A 22,625-nucleotide genomic window follows, 5' to 3' on the forward strand; every position below is an offset into this window, starting at 1 on the left:
CATATTTAACTGCACAGTTCAATGGCACTAAATACACTCACATTGTCATGCAACACCATCATCCATCCCCTGAATTTTTCACCTTTCTAAACTGAAATTCTGTCCGCATTAAACACCAACTCCTCATCCCCTGACCCCGGCCACTGGCATCTACCAATGTACTTTCTGACTCTGGGAATTAGACCATTCTAGGTACCTGAACATAAGAGGAATTCCTCTTTTTAAAAAAAAAAAAATTAATTGGAGGATAATTGCTCTACACTGTTTTGTTGGTTTCTGCCATACAACAATGCAAATCATATATATATATATATGTAATATATATACACACATATGTGCTTAGTTGCTCAGTCATGTTGGGGCATGGGCTGATACAGGCAAAAAGAAGGTGTTCTTCTCTTCTTGTTAGATTATTGTTAGGTTTAAAAAAATTTTTTTCCCCCACTGTATTGCTTAAGTTTCTCAAGTGGGCTAGAGAGATTTCCTAGGCTGTTTTCATATGTAGGTAGCTCTCTAATTGTTGATCTTTGTAGGCGGGCGAAGGCTTGGGTCTCCTATATTGCCATTTTCGTGATGTCACCCTGGACAGTATGCCTGAAGATAGTTTTGAATTTCACAACTGATAGGGCTAGCTACTGGGATCTGGTAAGTAGTGTGTTATCTGCTCCGTCATGTCTGACTCTTTGTGACTCCATGGACTGTAACCCACCAGGCTCCTCTGTCCATAGAATTCTCCAGGCAAGAATACTGGAGAGGGTTCCCCTTTTTCTTGAGCCTTCCTCCCACCCACTCCCCTCCCACCCATCTAGGTCATCACAGAGCGCTGGCCTGGGCTCCCTGTGTTGTATAACCGCTTTCCTCTTGCTATCCATTTTACACAGGGTAGTGTACAAGTCAATGCTACTCTTTCAATTCGTGCCACCCTCCCCTTCAACCTCTGTGTCTACATCTGTGTCTCTATTCCTGCCCTGCCAAGGGGCTCATCGATACCATCTTTCTAGACTCCATATATATGTATTAACACAGTCAGCATCAAAAAACCTATAAACTATAGACGCTGGAGAGGGTGTAGAGAAGAGAGAACTCTTTTGTATTGTTGATGGGAATCTGAATTGATGTAACCACTATTGTATTCTTGATCCTGTTCTTTTTATGTGAAATCTGGGCTCGAACTTTTATTACACAGTTTATATATGGAAGTAGCAACAGCTTTGTATCCATTCGTAGCTCCTGAGAAAGGGTGAGCTAAGACGGAGAAAAAAGTTGGCCCCCAAACAGGGCACTACAGCAGCTCCTCTAATTTACAAAATCCCAAATCACTTTTATCCAGGTAAAGTCAGAGTGAATGGGATGATGGGAAAGGGGGATGAGAAAGGACCAAAGTGCAGCCCGAGCAACAGAGAAACACAGAGGAAGGGAGTCCGGAGACAGATCTGTCTGCTTGACTATTCAAAGGATGTCCATTCAAGCCTACTCCACCCACACCAGCCATGCCCAGAGCCCGAGGATGGGCTGTGAGCAAAGAGGAAGCCCTGGGCTTCCCAGGAAAGCCTCCATACCTGGCAGGGGCATGGCAAAGACAAAGCAGAGTCAGCACCTGCCCCTGGAGGTGAAGAAGCGTTGAGGGCTGGGTGGTGGTCCCGCTGCCAGAGAACCAGCTGCTTGAGACCACGTGTCTGTCTCTTCCCCACTCCCTCCTTCCTGGTGCTGCCAGCAGGGCATTCAGGGACCAGGCATGTTTTGGCTTTGAGCCCACAGAGGGGAGAGGGATTTCCCAGAAGGATGCTCCAGCTTGGCATAGCGTCCCACCAGTGCCCAATGTCAGCTGCCCTGGGAGGCATCTATGTTCTACGTTTCTCTGTTACATGGAGGAAAAGGATGAGGAAGGTGAGGGAGGGTGGAGATAGCTGTGGCACTGGGTCCAAATGAGGTTCGGCTCCAACCAGCTCTGCAGACCTTGTTGAGCCCCAGCCAATGCCCGGGGTGTCCCTGACACTCAGATGGCAGGTGTCATGCAGAAGCCAACACAGCAGGGGCAGCAAGAAAAATGACAGAGACGTATATAAGCCAGAGCCATGTTAGAGCAAAATGGGTTTTCTTTTCATTATTTTTTATTGGAGTAGTTGTTTTACAATATTGGGTTAGTTTCTGCTGGACAGCAAAGTTAACCAGCTACATGTGTACATATATCCCCTCTTTTTTGGATCTCCTTTCCATTTAGGTCACCACAGAGCATTGAGTAGAGTTCCCTGAGCTATACAGTAGGTTCTTATTAGTCATCTATCTTATACATGTGTGAGCATGCTCAGTCGTGTCTGACTCTTTGTGACCACACAGACTGTAGACAATTGGGCTCCTCTGTCTAAGGGATTTTCCAGGCCAGAATACTGGGTTGCCATTTCCTCCCTCCAGGGGATCTTCCCAACCCAGAGATCGAACCTGCATCTCCCTCAGTGGCAGGTGGATTTTTTTTTTTTAACCACTTGAGTCACATGGGAAGCCCATTTTATACACACTAATGTGTATGTATCAGTCCCAATCTCCCAATCCATCCGACCCCCCCCCCTTCCCAATCTTGGTGTCCATGCGCTTGTTCTCTCTGTTTCTCTATGTCTACTTTGCAAACAAAGACCACCTGTATAAAACATGGAGAGATGGAGAGCAATCCCAAGGAGAGCATTAGAGGAATAACCTTTACTGTACCTGCTCCCCTCTCTCCAGAATCACTCCTCCTGGTTGTGTAGCTCTCAGAGAATTTGCAGATAATTTGGATAATTTTGGTGGGAGTATTTATGGGGCTGCCTTGGTCACTTGAAACCTTCAAATCCCAGTTAATTTGGACACTCTACCAAACACAATTACTGTCAGTGTGAGTTAGGCTTTCAGGGAGAAAATTAAATAATGGGCATGTCGTTGATCTGCAAATATGTCAAGACTGTGATGAGAATGCATTCTATGAGGTGAGGAAAGAGCGCTCACACTTGGCTGGGCGAGAAGGGATGCTGACCCCCAGCCTCCTGGGGCCCCTGCACAGAGGGGGTCTCAGCCCCAAGTGACCCCTGGACGAGGCGTCCGTCTCACTCACAGGCAGCCTGGACCATCAGGCTCTGATTTCTGGGCACTCACTGGATTCCTCTTCAGCTGCATGCCCTACACAGTTCATTATGAGGTGAGGAGAAAATGCCCCTTCCATGGGAATTACAGAAACACTATCTGACGTGAAGGGTTAATGAACATGAACAGGTGTGCGATCAGATGCTGCCAACGATAACAAGGCAAGCTGCCTGGCTGTTTGGTGCTTATTAGAGCCCATCTCTAAAGCCACTGAAACAAAGCAAGAAATTCTACTGCTCAGGTGATTTTTCTTAAAAAATTATTTCTTCTTCACTAAGCATTTGCTTTTATTCCCCATGTAAATAATAACCCACTTATTAGTGGCTTTCCCCTCATCAGCAGTAGCTCTGCTGAGGGTTAAATCCTTCACACACGAGTCTCAGCCTTGCCCATCCAGAGTCTGTGGTAATTGACATCCTTGGACATTGGCCCCACAAGCTTGAAGTAATTTATGACCTCTTGTTTCCAATTGGTGATTTATAAGGAAAAACTTGCACATGTGGTGGGGTCTTTTCATGTGTCTTATCCCTTTCAACAAGACATGATACATTAGTCTTAGAACTCTACGGCCTCTTTCTTTTTTGGGTAAGGTCGGAATTCCCTTCCATCAGCCATGACAATGCCCAATGTCTCATCATCATGGGTAGGACACAAAGCTAAAGATTTGAAGACGCCACAAGATTGGGCTCTTTCCACTGGAGGCTCATCTATAAAAAAGTATCTGATAGGATGTAGCATGAAGTTTTGTATCTATTTGACTAACCAAGGGTGATGAAGTCTGTGTCACATACAAGGTGGTAAGGACTGAGTCCAGGGAAATGTGTCTGCGCTCAAGGAACGTGAATTCAGCATGGACAGACAAGGCTCTATCATGTAAGCAATCCTGAAGTATTTCTGTATCTTACTAGTAAGAATATGCGGGCAGGTAGGATTGGCTACTCTTTGCTGCCTGCCCCTCTGGAACCCTGTCTGGGCTCTCACTTGGTTGACTGAGAGACTCCTCTGGCAGTTTCTCCCTTGGGAGTTGTCCACTCCTGAATCGTGGGTTCAAGTTACCCAATTTCACACCAAAAATAATATTGATAAACTTGATGCTGATTGAAAAACTTGATCTTTCCTTGATGGGGAGGAACTTAAGTGCACAGAAGACCGGGATGCCATTTACAGATCCTCACACCACATGGGATGCTTTTCCTAGTGGGCTTTTCCTGGGAAAAGAGAGTGGCCGTCTGTGTTGTTCTCAGAAGGAAGCCTCTCTCCTTGGTACCCAGAACCCTCCTGCACAAGCTGCAGGGGGAACCTGCGTTCAGCTGACTCCTGAAAGGTGGCAAAAGGTGGGGGTGCTTTTAAGGCAGCTGGATGTTAGATTCTGAGAATGTCCTTGACCACGAAGGCAGCTTTTCACAGAAGCAAATGGGCAAACATTTTTTATCCATCTCAGGAAAGCAGGAGGGAGAACTTGCAGGGCTTACTCTGAACCTCCCTTAACTGTTCATGTTTCTCTGTCCATGTGTCTCCCACCTAAGCTTTTCCAAACTTAGAAGTAAAACATGCGGATGCTGGTCGAGGTGACACATGAACACTTACTCCCAGTACGTTAGAGTCACACTCCTGATCAGGTATGAATGAATGACTAAGAGTTCACAGCAGTGAATGGTAAGTGCTCAAAGAGCGTTGCTGAGAGTAAACGAGATGCGATGTGCAAGTCAGGGAGGTCAGCTCAGGCCAGGGTTCCTGGAGGCATTCTGGAAGACTTCCTGGAAGGAGAGAGGTATGAGCAGGGTCACTGGGAGAGGAGAGGGGACATGGAGGAGAAGTGGAAGACTAGGAATGAATAAAGAAGTTGATGGTGGCTTTGAGGGCGTGAGGACAAGGGAAAGGAGGTGACAGGTTCTTACTCACTAGAGAATGGTAATGCTGTCTGCTTTTCTGACTGCAGTCAGATTGTGGCTCTAAATCTGTCCTTGAATCATCCCCACCCATCTCTCTCATACCCTTTCCCACTCCTTAACCGTTACTTGTTTTCCTTTTCTCCTCAGCATCATCAGACTATGTAAAATGCTACAACTATATTTATGTATTTTGCTAATTGCCTCCACCTCCCCCTGACCGGATTGTAAGGTTCCAGGACAGAAAAAAAAGAAAAATTGTCATTTTGGTTTATTGCTGTATCTTTGGAACTTAGAACAAAAAAGGACTAAATGATCTCTCTCTCTTTATATATGTACACATAAATGCATGTGTGTGCAAATATACATATTCAGAGCAGCTAGTTCTGTTTCATTATATATATACACATACATATATTCGATTTTCAAAAGAAGGAGGAAATTTCACTCAAGTGGTACTTTCGATGACTTACTATGCTTATCATCAATATTTCCAAATCAATATTTGGGAAAGGAGGGGAAATGAAAAGGTTTAGGACCAGGAGACTAGAAAGACGTGACAAGTCTGTGTAGGTCTTGCTTGTCTGGGGCTGCCTCGGAAGAAGGGAGTCGGGTGATTTCATGAAGGTTTCTGGCATGAATGCCTGGGGGCAAGAATCCTAAGTGGAAGCCGAGCAGCTCACACAGCATCTTGCAGCTGGTGCCTTGTTGCTGGGTGGGAGCGCAGTGCCAGCAAAATTAGTCATCCCCCTGAGCCTTGATAGAATGATTGAAAATAAATACTCCTAGGAACACAAATCTGCCAGTCCCTAGAAGAATCATAAATTGAGATCTTCAATCAGGAGAAATTAAGAAGGTTGGATGTTTCCTTAAATCGTCCTGCCTTGAATTAAAGCTGCAGAGAAAGTTTTCAGTACAAATATGACCTACACTTGTATGTGCTCTTACAACACTTCGGTGATTTGTTTTTCTCTCTTGTTTTCTGGTAAACATATTTAGAATTATACTTTTCCTTTTGAGTACTACATTTGTTTTAGCATATACATGTTGACAGGAATTGTCTTTTATTGTTCAGTTTTAGTATTTTAAAATTTTGCACAATTTCTTCTTCAAATAAGGTATATTCAGTGGTGTTTTTATTTCTAGACATATGGGCTATTTTTTTTCAGCTAACATTTTTTGTTACTGATTTCATGTAATGATGTATATACTCTTTTATGGTGATGGTGTATACTCTTTTAAAGGGAAAAAGTAGGTTAAAAATATATATATGTATGTATGTATCATGTTTTTCACTTAATTGTCTTTTGTCCAATACTAAAATTGGTACCAAAGTTAACACCTGACTTTTCATCTCTGTATTAGTGGAAAATGTGATCATCTGTTCTTTTTGACCCAATCTGTACCACACATTCTTTTGATTGGTGAGTTGAGCAAATTGATACATTAGTTATAACAATAAGCACATGTATTGTGCTTACCACATACCAGGCATGGTTTAATGATATACATTGAATCTTCACATTAACCTTATGAGGAAGATGAAACATACTCTCTACAAATCAGGAAACTGAAATACAACTAGGCTAAGAAAGCTGCTCAAGTTTACACAACAAGTAAATGGAAAAGAGACAGCTCAGAGAATGTGGTTCTGGATTCACATTTTTAACTGTTAGGCTATTGGAGAAGGAAATGGCAATCCACTCCAGTGTTCTTGCCTGGAGAATCCCATGGACAGAGGAGTTTGGCAGGCTCTCGGAGCAGTCCCTGGGGTCTCAGAGACGGACACTATTGAAATGACTTAGCATGCATGGGTGGTATCTCTGGGTTGTAATTAGGGTTTGATTAGGACTTATTTCTCTTTTATTCATGTTTTTTTACTTACTTATTTCCCTCCTTTAATGCTTTCAATTAAAGCAGTTTGATTAATTTTTTTATCTAGTTTGATGACTATAAATCACATCCCCTTTTCTTTGGTTTCTTTTGTTGGATTCCATGTAAGAACCTGCAGCACTTGTTAATTTCCATCTCATAAGGACCCAGCAACCTCTCTGAGCTGGACTCTCCTTCCCTCTTATTTTTACATCTCTTCATTATCAGCCCTCTCTTCTGTCTTATTGACTATTTTCTGCACATATTTTTTCCACTGCTTTTTTGTCTCTTCTCACCTGGAATTTCCTCTTCTCTCCGTTTCAATTATTCAAATTCTACCCAATTTTCAAAGGCTTAGCCCAGATTCCTTGTTCTCTTTATAAAGTCTTCCTTGATTTCCTGTGTCAGGATTTAGGTCTCCTTAGCTAGTTTAAGCAGAAACTGATTTATTAGCGAGTATTAAATAACTTAGTTGGAAAACTGGGTTTGGATGGTACACAGCTGTTGACCACAGCAGTCAGGAGATGTTGCCACAACCTAAAGTTTCTTGGGCTTCCCTGGTGGCTCAGATGGTAAAGAATCCGCCTGCAATGCTTGAGACCTGGGTTCAGTCCCTGGGTTGGGAAGATCCCCTGGAGAAGGGAATGGCAACCCACCCAGTATTCTTGCGTAGAGAATTCCATGCACAGAGGAGCCTGGCTCAGGGCTTCAGTCCGTGGGATCTCAAAGAGTCAGACACGACTGAGTAACTATCATACGTATTTTCAGGTACCTTAACATCTATGACACCAGGGAAAGGACTTGAGAGTTTCAACCACCATCACCTCTCTATCAGCAAGAATGACCCAGCTATGTGTGCAATTTCTTTGTCATGGGGCCGATGTCTGAGAGGGCAGCACATAAGACCGTATCCAGAAGCCGCTGCACAGGAGTCTGAGAAACGCAGGTGGCAGCTCTGGCATGGGTGTTCAAGAAGGCATTTAGGAAGAGAGTTGGGCAGTCAATCCATAGTTTCTCCCATATTTGATCATCTTGATCTGTCTGATCTTGCGAAGTTCCAGAGATCTTGTGCATCTTTTAATGCATGTTTCATTCACCATGTATCTCTAGTAAAGCTTACTTTATTTCACTCTTTTAACTAGACTGTTGACAAAGTATTTGAGGGCGATTTGACCTTAGCATACCTGGAAAAGTATCTTAAAATATCTAGAAACAATAAGTATGTGTTCACTGAAGAAGGTCACTTCAAGAGGTTGCTTGTGTAAACTATGCTCTGTTTTAAGAAAATTTTGAGGGCAAAAAACAGGGATTTATACATCTGAACACACATATCAATAATGTGATCATCTGTTTTATAAAAGAATTCTTCACCTCAACAAAAATTTAAAGGAGTTGTAGCACAGGTTTTATTAAAAAAAAAAACAAAAAACAAAAAACACACCCAGAGGACTTCAAATGTGAAATGGGTGGGTTTATTTACAGAAAATCCGATTACAGGTGACAGAAATGCTGTAGCACCAGGCACTATGAGTGTGCACCCTCAGAATATCTAGTGACAGTGTTTACAGCAGATGGAGGACTATGTCCCCACATTCCAACACTAACATCTGACAAAACTGAAACAGCATTTTATGACCTGAAGTCATAAAGCCGTCTTTTAGATGACTGCTTGTATCGTTTATACCACATTCCTATCTGATTCCTGACACATTCAGCTTGGATTATCTAGGTATTTAGATACCCAGTGATGATTTTTACCCATCATTTTGGCTTTTGTGGCACATTTTGTTTTTTAAAAATTATGTTTTTTTAAATTATGGTTATATATATATATATATATAACATAGGGCTTCCCAGGTGGTGCTAGTGGTAAAGAACCCACTTGCCAATGCAGGAGATGTAAGAGATGTGGGTTCCACCACTGGGTTGGGGAGATCCTCTGGAGGAGGGCAAGGCAACCCACTCCAGTATTCTTGCTTGGAGAATCCCATGGACAGGGAAGTTTGGTGGGCTATAGTCCATAGGGTTTCAAACAGTTTGACTTGACTGAAGTGACTTAGCATCCACACACATATAACATAACATTTAGAAGTTTAACTATTTCTATGTATACTGTTCATTTCTACCCATCATTTTGGCCTTCACCTGACTTGGTGGTGTGGTGACTTATATCTACCACTCACACATTTGTGAAGACAAACCTACCAAGCTTTTGTCCTCTCCTTTCTCCCTCTGCCACTGCCAGTCAAGGTGTTTTCTCTCTCTCTCTCTCTTTCCTTTTATTTTTCTTTTCTTTTTATGGCTTAGACAACTTTGATAGTCTCTTCTATCTTTTTGATTCCATTCATTTTCCCCTTAGTACAACCAGGTAATGCTTTTGGGCTACAAGTGATAGAAATACTTGTCCTAAACTGACTTCAGTTCAGTCACTCAGTCATGTCCGACTCTTTGAGACCCCATGGACTCCAGCACACCAGGCTTCCCTGTCCATCACCAACTCCCAAATCTTGCTCAAACTCATGTCCATCGAGTCAGTGATACCATCCAACCATCCTCTGATGTCCCCTTCTCCTCCTGCCTTCACTCTTTTCCAGCATCAGGGTCTTTTCCAAGGAGTCAGTGCTTTGCAACAGGGGGCCAAAGTGTTGGAGTTTCAGCTTCAGCATCAGTCCTTCCAATGAATATTCAGGACTGATTTGCTTTAGGATGGACTGGTTGGATCTCCATGCAGTCCAAGGGACTCTCAAGAGTCTTCTCCAACACCACAGTTCAAAAGCATCAATTCTTCGGTGCTCATCTTTCTTTATGGTCCAACTCTCACATCCATACATGACTACTGGAAAAACCATAGCTTTGACTAAACTGACTTACACAAAGAAAAATGTATTGTATCAAATAACTGGGAGTCCATAGGCAGAGCTGACTCAAAGCATAGCATCACCAGTGCTGAACCATGATGGGAAAAACTTTCCAGCTTCTTAGGATCAGCTTTATTATGGTGACATCTCTTGTGGCTCATGTGATGTAAATCACTTTCCAGCTTCTTAGGATCAGCTTTATTACAGTGACATCTGTTGTGGCTCATGCGATATAAATCACATGTTAGAGAGAGAGAGAGAAAGCTCTTGCCAATTACTGGACCAAGAACAGTGGTCAAGGCAATGTCGAATGCCGACTGGTTTAGACTAATTGTGATTACCCTAGACTGATCGTCTTCTGAATATGGGGATGGAGTAGTGTATAGACTCCACAGGAATCACATAGCATATTCAATTTCAAAAGGATTAAATAAGGGCAGGAGGAGAAGGGGATGACAGAGATGGTTGGATGGCATCATTGAACTCAATGGGCATGAGTCTGAGGAGTCTCTGGGAAATGGTGAAGGACAGGGAAGCCTGGTGTGCTGCAGTCCAAAGAGTCGGACACAACTGAGTGAATGAACAACAACAAAAAGGGGGCAAATTACTGAGTTGTGGGTAGGTTAAGGAGGCCAGTAAAGAATGGTGAAGCTCCCAGGGACTAGTAATTATGGGAAGATGGTGCCACCTCTGAGTCTGAGGTCCACAGAGGGAGCTGTGTCACTGAAACAAAATGAGTCATAGTCATGGGCAAGCCCTGCAGGTGGGAGCTGGGGCCAGGAGGAAATCCAGCTGGGATGCCACCTAAGGGTGACCCCACATAGGAGCCCAAGGGCAAGGAAGGCCAGGTGAGAGGGGCAAGGGGTGGGGGTGATGGGGTCAGGGTGTGATTATTTCTGGAAGGATCAATGCAGCCTAAGCATCATGTCAATGGAACAAAATCTGTTAGGAATAAGGAAGTGGGGATGTAGGAGGAGGTGGCACCCTCTATGTCCAAAGCAGCCCCAAATCCATTTTCCACCCCCGGGGAAGGGGGATCATCTAAAAGGCAAATGTAGCCCAGTCGATATCCTGCTTTGAATCTTTTTTCAATTTTTAGTGTCACCCAGTGGCAGGTGGGATCTTAGTTCCCTGACACACCACCTTAGTCCATTACACGCCCCCTACCGAGGAAGTGTGGAATCTTAAACCACTGGACCACAAGGGAAGTCCATTTGCCTGCTTTTAAATCTCCCCAAGCGCTCCCCTCACCTTTTATTATAAAGATCTCGGTGTGCATGCCAGGGCGAGAAGTTCCAAACCCACCTTCCCCTCCAGTCTCTCTGCCACCTCTTCCCCTGATGGGTCTGAGCTCCAGACAGTGGATCCCTTCAGCTTTCTTCTCCCAGGTGCACTTGTCTGTGACCTTTGCTTCTTCTCAAAGCCACCCACCTGCTGCTCCCTTCAGATGGGTGACTGGGTGACTTTTGCCTTCTGCCCTTTCCACGAGACTGTGAGACCCTCCAGGGCAAGGCTTGGCCCTCCTTCCTCCATGGAGGAGGATCTGTGGAATGACTTCCCACCTAAACGAACCCTGAATTCATTCTATTCAGCAACCTTTATCACCATCCAGGAGAGCACTGCCTAGGGCTAAGCCCTTAGTCTACATCTCATAACCTTGACCGAATCTCTGAACTTTTTGAGCCTATTTCCTCATTTATAAAATAGAGATTAAAACATAACTTTTGGGATGTTCTGAGGCCCAAACATCATACTTTGGCCACCTGATGTGAAGAACTGACTCATTGAAAAGACCCTGATGCTGGGAAAGGTTGAAGGCGGGAGGAGAAGGGGATGACAGAGGATGAGATGGTTGGATGGCCTCACCGACTCGATGGACACAAGTTTGAGTAAGCTCTGGGAGTTGATGATGGACAGGGAAGCCTGGCGTGCTGCAGTCCCTGGGGTCAAAAAGAGTCGGACACGACTGAGAGACTGAACTGACTGATTGACTGAGGCACAAATGTAATAATTGTAAGTCTTCTGGTACCTGCTGCCAGGTTCCTAATTTTTTCCACCATCTAGTCCCCATGCTGTGCTTAGTCACTCAGTCATGTCCAACTTTTTGTGACCCCATGGACATGCCAGGCTACTCTGTCCATGGGGATTCTCCAGGCAAGAATACTGGAGTGGGTTGCCATACCCTTCTCCGGGAGATCTTCCCAACCCAGGGATCGAACCAGGGTCTCCTGCATTGCAGGCAGATTCTTTACCAACTGAGAGTTATCAAGGAAGCCCCAGTTCAGTGTTCCTTGCAATCTTTTAGTCTAGCCTGCCTTCCATGCCTAGGCCAAGGCCTTCACCTTGGCTCTACCACAGCCCTGCCTCTCAGCCCCTGAGCCTTCTGGAGAGGGTTCACCTGACCTGGACACCCAGGTTACACTTCACCTTCTTTCTCTGAGCTCCAGCTAAACTTAGGCTCACACTTCAGGGAATGAGGTCAGAAAACCTGCTTGGAAATTGTAGACAATGGGGCTTCCCTGGCAGACCAGTGGTTGAGACTTTGCCTTCCAATGCAGGGGATGCGGGTTTGATCCCTGTCTAGGGAGCTAAGATTACTCATGTCTCCTGGCCAAAACAAAGCAAAACAAACATGAAACAGAAGCAGTATTATAACAAATTCAATAAATACTTAAAGAAAAAAAAAGAAACTGTAGATAAAACAAAGAGGACTCTAGCAGAGGTGAGATGTTACTTGACCTCCAATATAGTTCTGACACTTCTAGAAACAAAGGACAATGAGTCTCAAGTCAAGACATTTTAAAAAACTACTGCTTTTACCAAGCAGTGACAAAGGCTGTTACTATCCTGTGTGTTAATTTCGGTTGGACATTTTACCACCATCACTGGAGAAACCAGAGTCAGGGACCTATTATTTATCTTCACAGTGGCCAAGAGCTGGCTGGTGCCATTCCCACGGGGTCAGCATCCCCTCCCCTAGCCTTCTTCCAGCAGGGGTGCAATCTGCCCCTCTCCCCATTATTGTCAAATCATCCACTGGCCTTCTTTGATCTTGCCTGTGGCACAGAAATAACTCTATTTAGGGTCTGTCAATCTGTATAAGATTTATCGTAAAATGGATGTGGCATACAACGAAAAGTTGCATTCTGCTGCATTCTAAGATTTAGAAAATGGAGCAGAAATAAAAGATTCCAAAAGTATGAAATATTTGAATTGAATAAGGCCTTCTCCTCTGACCCCATCTCCCCTCCTCCTCAACCCCCCTCCTTCACCCCAAGCCTTCCAACACAAAACGGAGCAGCGGTCCAAGCTGGCCTTGTCAGGCAGCCGTACCGACTCCAGGAGGGCTGCATAATGCATTTACATAATTGCACAAATTAGAGATACCTCGGAATGAAAGGTTTCCTGGTGCTTTTTCTCTGCCCTTTCATTTGCTGGTCGCAAAATTACCAGCTCTCCCGTGGCGCTGCAGGCTCTCCTCTCGTGGGTGGAGGAGCCCTGCGTGGCTGGGTCTGCAAAGGGCCACCAGGCGACCCACCTGCACTGCGCGTGCGCAGGTGACTCCCGGGCCAGGCTCTCGCCCTCCCTATACCTGTACCTCCACCTCCGCCCTCACCTCCAGAGTCTGCAAAATGAGAGCCCCGGTCAGGTGGAGTTCCTGGACACGTGTTTAGGAGAGAGCTTGTCTTTCCCACCTTAGATTACAAACTGCCCTCTAAAAAGTTCTGGGAGGGACGTCCTTGGCGGTCCAATGATTAAGACTTCTCCTTTCTTTCTCTTAGGTCTGATAGCTTTTGTGGAGCAGCTGGGAGTGATTTTCTATGTAGAACAGACCGGGTGATTCTGAATGAAGAATCCAATAAAGACCTCAGAGAGGAGGGTTGGAAATAAGAATGAAGAGATTTGGGGACTTCCCTGGTGGTCCAGGGGTTAAGACTCTACCTTCCAAGGCAGGGGGTGCTGGTTTGATCCCCAGGCTGGGAACTAAAATCCCACATGCCTCTTGACCAAAAAACCCAGAAACATAAAGCAGAAACAGTATTGTAACAAATTCAATGAAGACTTTTAAAAATGGTCCATGTTTAAAAAAAATCTTAAAAAAATAGTGAAATGATTTTAATGTATGAAATATAGGCAAACAACAAAGCCCTACTGTATAGCCCAAGGAACTATATTCAATATATTGTAATAACCTACAATGGAAAAGAATATATATTACTAAGTCATTTGCTGTATGCCTGAAGCTAACACAACATTGTAAATAAACTATGCTTCAAAAATAATACAGAAGAAAGGAAAGAAATTGAAGGTCAGAGAAATGAAGTGATTTGCCCAGGATTACTCAATTAAATACGTATCAGAATTAGTTCTCTGTTTCTTCCATTATTCCACAGGAATCCGTGTCTCCCAAACTAATTATTCTACCAACATCCACTGCCAAGTCTTCTATCGTAGTTTACTTCCTCTGACCATACTTTTAGCCAATGGGTCTAGACAAAAATAAGAGAATTAATAGGATATAAAATTGCAGGGCAGGTTTGCATAACATTAGAAGTAAGATACAGCCAAAGGTTATAACTAAATGAAATTCATGACCCTTTTAAACCATCTTTTTCTCCTTTATATATATATATATATTTTAAGTAGAAATGGGTGAGTAAATCTCTAGCTTCTGTGCTCACTACTACAGAAGTTAAAATCAATGGAACTCTAGTGTAATTAAAAATTAAAATGACCTCAGTGTTTTTCATGGAAATAAAAAGACCTCATGAATAAAGAATTACTATTATGCAAAAAATAAAGGAGAAAGCGGTTTTCATTCAGTAGACATTGCTCTACACTCTGGGGACAAAAACAGCCCCCAACCATTGACGGGCATCATCTCTCAGCATTAGAAGCTCCAGGCTGGAATTCCCTTTTTAATGAGAAAATGGTCTTGAATAGGGGAAAAGAGGGCTGTGAAGGGGCTTATTGGGTTGGCCAAAAAGTTCGTTTGAATTTTCTGTGACACATGGCTGGAAAACTCGACTGAACTTTTTGGTCCACCCGATACATTGCTCACAGGAGCCCGGTGGAGAGAAAAGACTGGGAAGAGAAGGAGTCTCGTCTACCAAGAAGAGCTATCAGCTCAGATGTTTTCAGAGGCTGGAAAATGGCAGCAATGAGAGGCTCTTGGTAAGACATCTCCCATCCAGAACAGACAGCATCCTGTGTCCAATAGAGAAGCAGGCAAGGAACCCAACAAGAGAGTAGTTTATACCTGATTCACAGGCACAGCCTTTATGAAGAAACTTTAATGAGAATGGCTTGGAGAAGGTGGGGCCGTGGTTACAGGCTGTAACTCTGAGATAGTGCGGCAGACACCCTGTTAACAGTAGGTAACTCTGTTGACTTAAGCCCAGGGTCAAGCCTGTTGCTCTTGTTTCAGAGCACAGTGCTTCTGACTTACAAGAGCTGCCTTTACCTCGCAGTTATATAAGCTATTTTCTTTCGTTGTTCCTTGATTTGGGTGGACCTGATTTCTGACCAGAAAACTGAAAAAATACCCAGCTAAATTCATGCAAAGATCTACCTTTTAACATTGTGCAGCTGCCTCTTTGTTTTCTCAGACTCTCTAGAATTTGGTAGTCATGTCCAGCAGAGGAAATTCACTATCGGCTTGAATGACAGACAGTCTCCCTTAGTCTCCGTTTGGGTTTGTAGTTGATTCATGACCTCATGCATAGGGAAATCCTTTCTCAATCTATCAAGTCACTGCAGACTTTTCTCATAGCAAAAGGAAGGCAGCAGAGCTATCGGATTCCGCTGGTTTTTCACAGAGATTTCCAGCAAGTGGCTTGCATTTTCTCACCAGATCTAACTTCACACCTGGGTTGGTTTAGAAACTGTTTTCTCAGGCCATGATCAGAGGATCTCTATGATACCATGAGCAGATGCTTGCTGTGATGATCCCACGAGCTGACGTCTTCTGGTTCTACCCTTTAGCTCTGGGGTCCCACCTCCTAGTACTCTCAGAAACCCCCACTCCTGCATTCCCCGCTCAGCCTTCCTCCTTTGCAAGCAGCAGAATTAGGGGAAACAAAAATTACTCCTTCATTAGGAAAAAGGGGTCTTAAACTGAAGGGTCACGGGTGAAGGAGAAGAGGACAAAGACCCTCGAGGCATCAAAAACTTTAGGCTCTGGGGTGGACCACTTGGAGGAAATAGATGCTCAGAGTCACAGATCTAATGCAATGCAGGAAAGCAAGTAACTTAAATTCCTGGCTTTTCCATTCTCTTTCTTTTACCTTTTTCTTCTCTCTCTTTTCCTCCCTTTCCCACTTGTTAAATGCACTTGATGTTCACAAGGTCTCCAAGAAGAGTGTGTGTAATTTTTTTTTTAATCTGTGTTCTGCAAGCAGAGGTCCAGTTATGCATTTTTGTCAGCATTTTCCTTCTCTGCACAAGTTAAGCATCTGTCATCCTGTCACTTATTCGTGGATTTATTTGTGCATTTCAGATACTAGGCACATACTTTGTTCCAGTTCTAGTGCTTTAAAACAATGTGAGCTAAGATTTACTATTCTATTAGCAGGCCCTATACTAAGTGTTTAATAAGCTGAATACATTCACCGAAAGGTCCCGACAGCTTATTCCTGCCTGTTCTCCAGATGCAATTTGGGGTTTAAAGGACATAAATAACTTGTCCTCAAGCAGCAGAGCCCGGGTTTACACACAGCAGCTTGATGACAGACTCGAGCTGTGATCTGTGTTTCCTCTTTCTAGGCCACTGGTTCTCAAACTTTAGCTCCATCGAAATGACCAGAAGGGCTTTTTTAAGCACAATTTTCTGGGCCCCACTCCTAAAGTTTCTGATTCTTAAGGCTGATAATTTGCATTTCTAACATGTTCCCAGATGGTATTAGTGAGACCCCTGTATTGAGAAATGCAGATCCAGTCCCCATGTATGCCCCCATCCCTGTGTTTCCAGTTGCTTTAGGAAAGATGAAATGTGAGATTGCTATTAATTTGCAGCTGACTTATACTGCACCCATCAGTGGAGGAGCCAGGAGGCCACAGTGCTGCTTCTCCTGAACTGAATCTGTATCTGTGATAGCGTCTCAGTTTTTAGTCTTCCCTCTGTGCTTCAGAGGAGGAAGCTGTTCTGAATTGAGGTGCTGGTTGTTCCCAGTGGCTGGCTGAAGACAACATTTCCTGTAACTTGGGATGTCCCAGTGTGTGGGAGTGGAAGTCTTATAAACAACATAGCACAGAGTCATCCCCCAAGTCATTTCTGCTCAATCTACTGGGTCAGAGTCTAACTAATCTAGAGCACCATCCTGAATCTTGAAAGCAGATAGTAAAAACAGCAGCTGTACCAAGACTGTTTATTTATTTAATCCCTCATGTAAACACAGTGACAATGACGGATCATCACTTGGCTCGTCAACATGACCGAGCTCCAGCAGGGACCTTGTCCTCATGTGAGCCCACTGGCCTTTTCCTGTGTCCGCAAACAGTGGCAAAGAGGAAACAGAAGGGAACTATGAGTGAGGAAATGGTGTTGAGTTGCAAAACAAGGATAAAACAATCGGTGCTACAATTCCCAGGATAAACAGGACCCTGCCGGGTTGAGGAGGTCCAAATCCTAGCAGGACAGTTCCGGTCTCTGGCACCGAGGGTATGCCCTTTTCGCAGCCTTGGACTTGTCGTGCCCCTAAGGAAGCTATTTACAGTTTTGCACAGTGGGACAGTTTTATGAGCCAGCCCACTCATTTTTATGAGGGTCCCCAGGGTAAAGCAGTTCTACAATCTTACACCAGCGCACCGACATCAGCTCAGTACAAACAATATAAAGTAGGCCATCCAGGCCTGTAAAACAGGCACTGCCAAGCGGTTGTGATTTAAGTTCAGTTCAGCGGTGACCTGGCTCATTACGATAAGATAGAGGAATGAATAGAGCCTACGCAGAGAGAAAGAGCGAGTGAGTGGGAAATAAATAATTCACTGGGCTCCTTCCAGAGGCTGTAAGCTGAAGGGACTGAAATCCTGATATCAAAAAAGGACCCAAACTCCATCACTAGGATGGTCTTTCAAATGACTTTTCAGATTTGTTGGCTGAAGGAAATGACACCACCTTCAGCCAAATATTTGGTCAGCACTCCATCATCAATGCAAGAAGGCTTTCAGGTCTTAATATGGCTTTCTGTGATAAACCAACTTTTCCCCAGTGAAACTGTCGAGCACTGAGGTCTCTGGCTGTGCTTGTATTTACAAATGAGTGTGCTAAGCTTTGACTTTATAAGAAGACAGGGTTAATTATGAACCAGACTATGGATCTGAAATTTATCAGCAGGCTAAGTAGCTGGTGACTGCCCCAATCAGAGTCAGCTTCCAGGAAATGAAACGGGACTTATTTACATTTAGAGTGATGCCCAGCTTCTTAATCACCTCAAAGCATTTAAAAATTAACTTTCCTACTAGGAGCTCAAGAGGCATAATGAACTCTGGGAGGGCGTTGGCTACTCTGGTTCCCTTCTTTTTGGAGCACCCTATTCATTATTTCAGTCTGTGTTCTTTGCCTGTGTCTTTTTGTTAAAACTTGGAAACTTTCTGTTTATTTGGTAAGTCTCCCGATAAAGCCGTTTTCTACAACCTCACCAGAATTGCTAATGATCACTGGGATAACTGAGTGTATGGGTACAATAAGAGACAGGAATCATTCTGCTGAACTTCCTTTTATATGAAATGTTTCAGCTAAATAGGTCAGTTGCCAAAAGATTATTATGGATTATATGTGCTGGACAAGAGGGGTGACCCAACTCCCCAAGAACTTCTCACATGGCCGTGTGGTCCCTTTTAATTTTTAATTTTTTTGCTTTTGTAAAAGATTTGTGGTAAGTCTGTTTAAAAATTTTTTCTATTTTATCTTAGTGTATAGTTGACTGCAATGTTGTGTTAGTTTCAGGTGCATAGCAAAGTGGTTCCGTTATGCATATATCCATTCTTTTTCAGATACTTTCCCCATGTAGGTTGTTACAGAATATTGAGTAGAGTTCCCTGTGCTATACAGTATGAGCTTACTGAGTATTTTATATATAGCAGTGTGCATATGTTAATCCCAAACTCCTCATTTATGCTTCCCTCTCCTTTTCCTCTTTGGTAACCTTAAGTTTGTTTTTGAAGTCTGTGAGTCTGTTTTTTTAGATCAATCCATTTGTATCATTTGTATCAAGACCCCAGGCATTTCTCACATGCCCCTGTGGTCCCTTTTAAATGAACACTAGTATTGACTGAATAAATTGTGGGTTAGAAGTTACCAGTCCACAACAATGGCCAGGACAGCTGGGATGAGAGATGCCTATATAAATGGCCATTTCCATCACATGTTAGTTTAACACAATCTACAATTCAACTTAAAATGTTTATGATTTAGACCTGCAGTCTTTATTTCATAATTTTGAAATCAACAGAGGAAGTTATGATTTGCTGGTGGAATCTGAGTGATGGTAATACATCCCTGGCCCTCCTCAAAAGAGCTGTTGGAAAAATTCCCAAGATTTTTGTCAATTTAGAGGGGCTGTGCAAACATAAGATATTTCAATATTCCATTATTCACTTCCATTATTTAATATATTAACATGTTTATCCACTATTTGTTTTCAGTTTTAAAAACTGAAACTGTATAAAATATCATCCCTTTCAAATCATTATTTTTCCTTTTTATGTAATAATCTGAAATGCAAAAACCTTATTTTAAAGAAAACTTTTGTTTTCTAGAATAAGTTAATAACAACAAAAAATTGGATCTAAATGAGGCATAATCAGAGGGACTTTTTGGTTATGGGGAAAGAAAGAAATATTTGCATGTAAAGGATTTGTGTGCTTTCCATTTAGAAATCCAACATGATATGAATTTGGGTAAAAATGAGGCTCCTCATTCTTGATAATTACAACAGTTAAGAGGCAAGCCGGGTAGGTTCCTGGAGCTTCAAGGTTGACCACAGAGGCTGGTTTACCTAATATGGTGAAAGGAGGGATACTCAGGCTCTTAGCGGCTATTCTTCAACAATGAGCAGAAGTCAGTGACTCAGGATCTGTGTCTTTATTAGAAGCAGAACGCCCTGTACCTACAGTTAGTTCAGAATGTGCAGATTCTGCTGGAGGAAGATTGGCGGCTACACCTCTTGGGCTTTCCCATAACAAGATGTTCATCTCTGGAGGCTATCCTGGTGAGTCAAGGCGTACATAAATCCATTCTAATTAAATATGCTACTCTCCAGGGGGAGATGCCTTCATTAGAGGACTTATTTCAGGGGAATATAGATATGTGCATATCTATATTTTAGTGATAGACACCAGTGTCTGTTTGCAAGCAAGCGGCTCTACCCTCCCCCCTCTCTTCCCTCTCATCTTCCATCTTGATATCTGGAGACTCACACAAAACAAATCTCCTGGGATCGAACATACTTGCAAATACGTGAAGTTAAACCCTTCTCAGACACATGTGTCTTTCCATTAGGAGTACAATGAGAAGCTTCCTACAACTCTGCATTTGATGGTGCCATCTCTAACGGAAGCACCTGGCCCAATTAGGGCTTAATGAGTGCTTTCTGATGATCAAGATAATGAGCGCTCACGGTCACAACCCAGAAGCATTGCTTTTTTATTTTTCTAAAATATAATCCAAAGAAGAAAAGCAAACCTACAAGTTAGTAGGTCAAAATATTGTACTCCTCTTGCTTTTTTTTTTTTTAAATTAACTAATTTATTTTTATCTGTGTTGGGTCTTAGTTGCAGCACATGAGATCTTGCATTGTAGCAAGTGGTCTTCTCTCTAGTTGCAAGGCATGGGGTTAGTTGCCCTGCAGCCTGTGGGATCTTAGTTCTGACCAGGGATTGAATCTGCATCCTTTGCATTGGAATACAGATTCTTCTTAACTACTGGACCACCAGGGGAGTTCCCCCCCTTGCTTATTTATAAAAATAAAATCACTGTCAAATCTTAAAGAAAAAGTTATACTCACACCCCAGATTGACTCATTAACTGGACTCTGCTTCAGAAATAGAGGTGATAAGAGAAGATTCCAGAAGCACAGAACATGTTGGAGAAGAGTTTTGACTCCTTCCTTATTGATCTCCGGAGCCACACAGAAACGAGAGCAGGATCCTGGGCAAAATGTGACACAGATGTTGGGGTCAGAAGAGTTTCCTTCTTACCTGTGTGATGTGATGAGTCACAAGACCTTTGTAAAGTACTGTCAGTCTCAGCTTCTAACTCAGGGATTTAGTCACTGTAGGATACAAGGTACCAGATAAGACAGAGAAATGAACCAAGCACATTAAAACATTTTTTTTGGCAACACTGGGTGGCATGTGGGGTCTTAGTTCTTTAACCAGGGATCAAACCCATGCCTCCTGGAGTGGAAGCACAGAATCTTAACCACTGGACCACCAAGGAATTCCCTAAACAATTTCTACATGTAATCCTATTCATAAAACTTTTGAGCTGCTTATCTCATTTAGCACAAGGCCCTCATTGTGCTAGATCCATTCATGCTGTTGCAAATAACATAATTTCAGGAATTATGTATCATATTTTTTTTTATCCATGCATCCACAGAGGGACACCTAGGTTACTTTCATATCTTGGCTATTGTAAATAATGCTGCAGTGAACATGCAGGTGCAGATATCTTTCCCAGATAGTGATTTCGTCTTAGGATAAATACCCAGAAGTGAAATTGCTGAATCATATTGTTGCTCTATTTTTAATTTTTCAAGGAAACTCCCTACTGTTTCCCATAGTGGCTGCATCAATTTGCATTCCCACCAACAGTACAGAAGAGTTTTTCTCCACATCCTCATCAAGACTTGATCAAGACTTGTTATTTCTCCTCTTTTTGATAATCGCCATTCTAACAGATGTGAGGTGATGTCTCATTGTGATTTTGATTTGCATTTTCCTCATGGTTAGTGATACTGAGTACATTTTTATGTACCTCTTGGACACTTGTTTATCTTACTTAGAAAAATGTCTATTCAGATCCTCTGCCTATTTTTTTAATTGGATTTTATGCTATGAGTTATGTAAGTTCTTGATATATTTTGGATATTGACTCCATATCATATAGATGATTTTCAGATATTGTCTCCCATTCTATAGGTTGCCTTTTCATTTTGTTGATGGTTTCCTTTGTTGTGCAGAAGCTTTTTAGTTTAATGTAGTCCCACTTGATTATTTTAGCTTTTGTTGACTTTGCTTGTGGGGTCAAATCCAAAATATTATCACCAAGTGACATGTCAAGGAGCTTACCCAATAGGTTTTCTCCAGGGAGTTTCATGGTGTCAGGTCTTATGTTCAAGTTTTTAATCTATTTTGAGTGGATTTTTGTGTATGGTGCAAGATAGTGGTCCAGCTGCATTCTTTTGCATGTGGCTGTCCAGTTTTCCCAACACTATTTATTGAAGAGGCTGCCCTATCCCCATTATATATTCTTGGCTCCTTTGTTAAAAATTAGTTGACATATAGGTATGGTTTTACTTTTGGACTCTCTATACCATTAATCTATGTGTCTGTTTTTGTGCCAATGCCATTCTGTTTTGGTTACTTTAGCTTTATAATACAGTTTGAAATCAGGAAGCATGATGTTGCCAACTTTGTTTTTGTTTTTTTTTTCCTATTTCTTTGGCTGTTTGGGATGTTGGTGGTTCCATGTAAATCTTAGGATTGTTTGTCCTATTTCTGTGAAAAAATTCTGTTGGAAGTTGGATAGGGATTACATTGATATGGTAAGTTGCTTTGGTTAATACTGACTTTTTAAAAAACAGTTTTAATTTTTTCAAATTGGAAACATGGAATATGTCTCTCCATGTATTTGTGACTTCTTCAGTTTCGTTCATCAGTGTCATAG

This window comes from Dama dama, chromosome 23, assembly GCF_033118175.1.
Source record: "Dama dama isolate Ldn47 chromosome 23, ASM3311817v1, whole genome shotgun sequence".
Classification (NCBI taxonomy): Eukaryota; Metazoa; Chordata; class Mammalia; order Artiodactyla; family Cervidae; genus Dama; species Dama dama.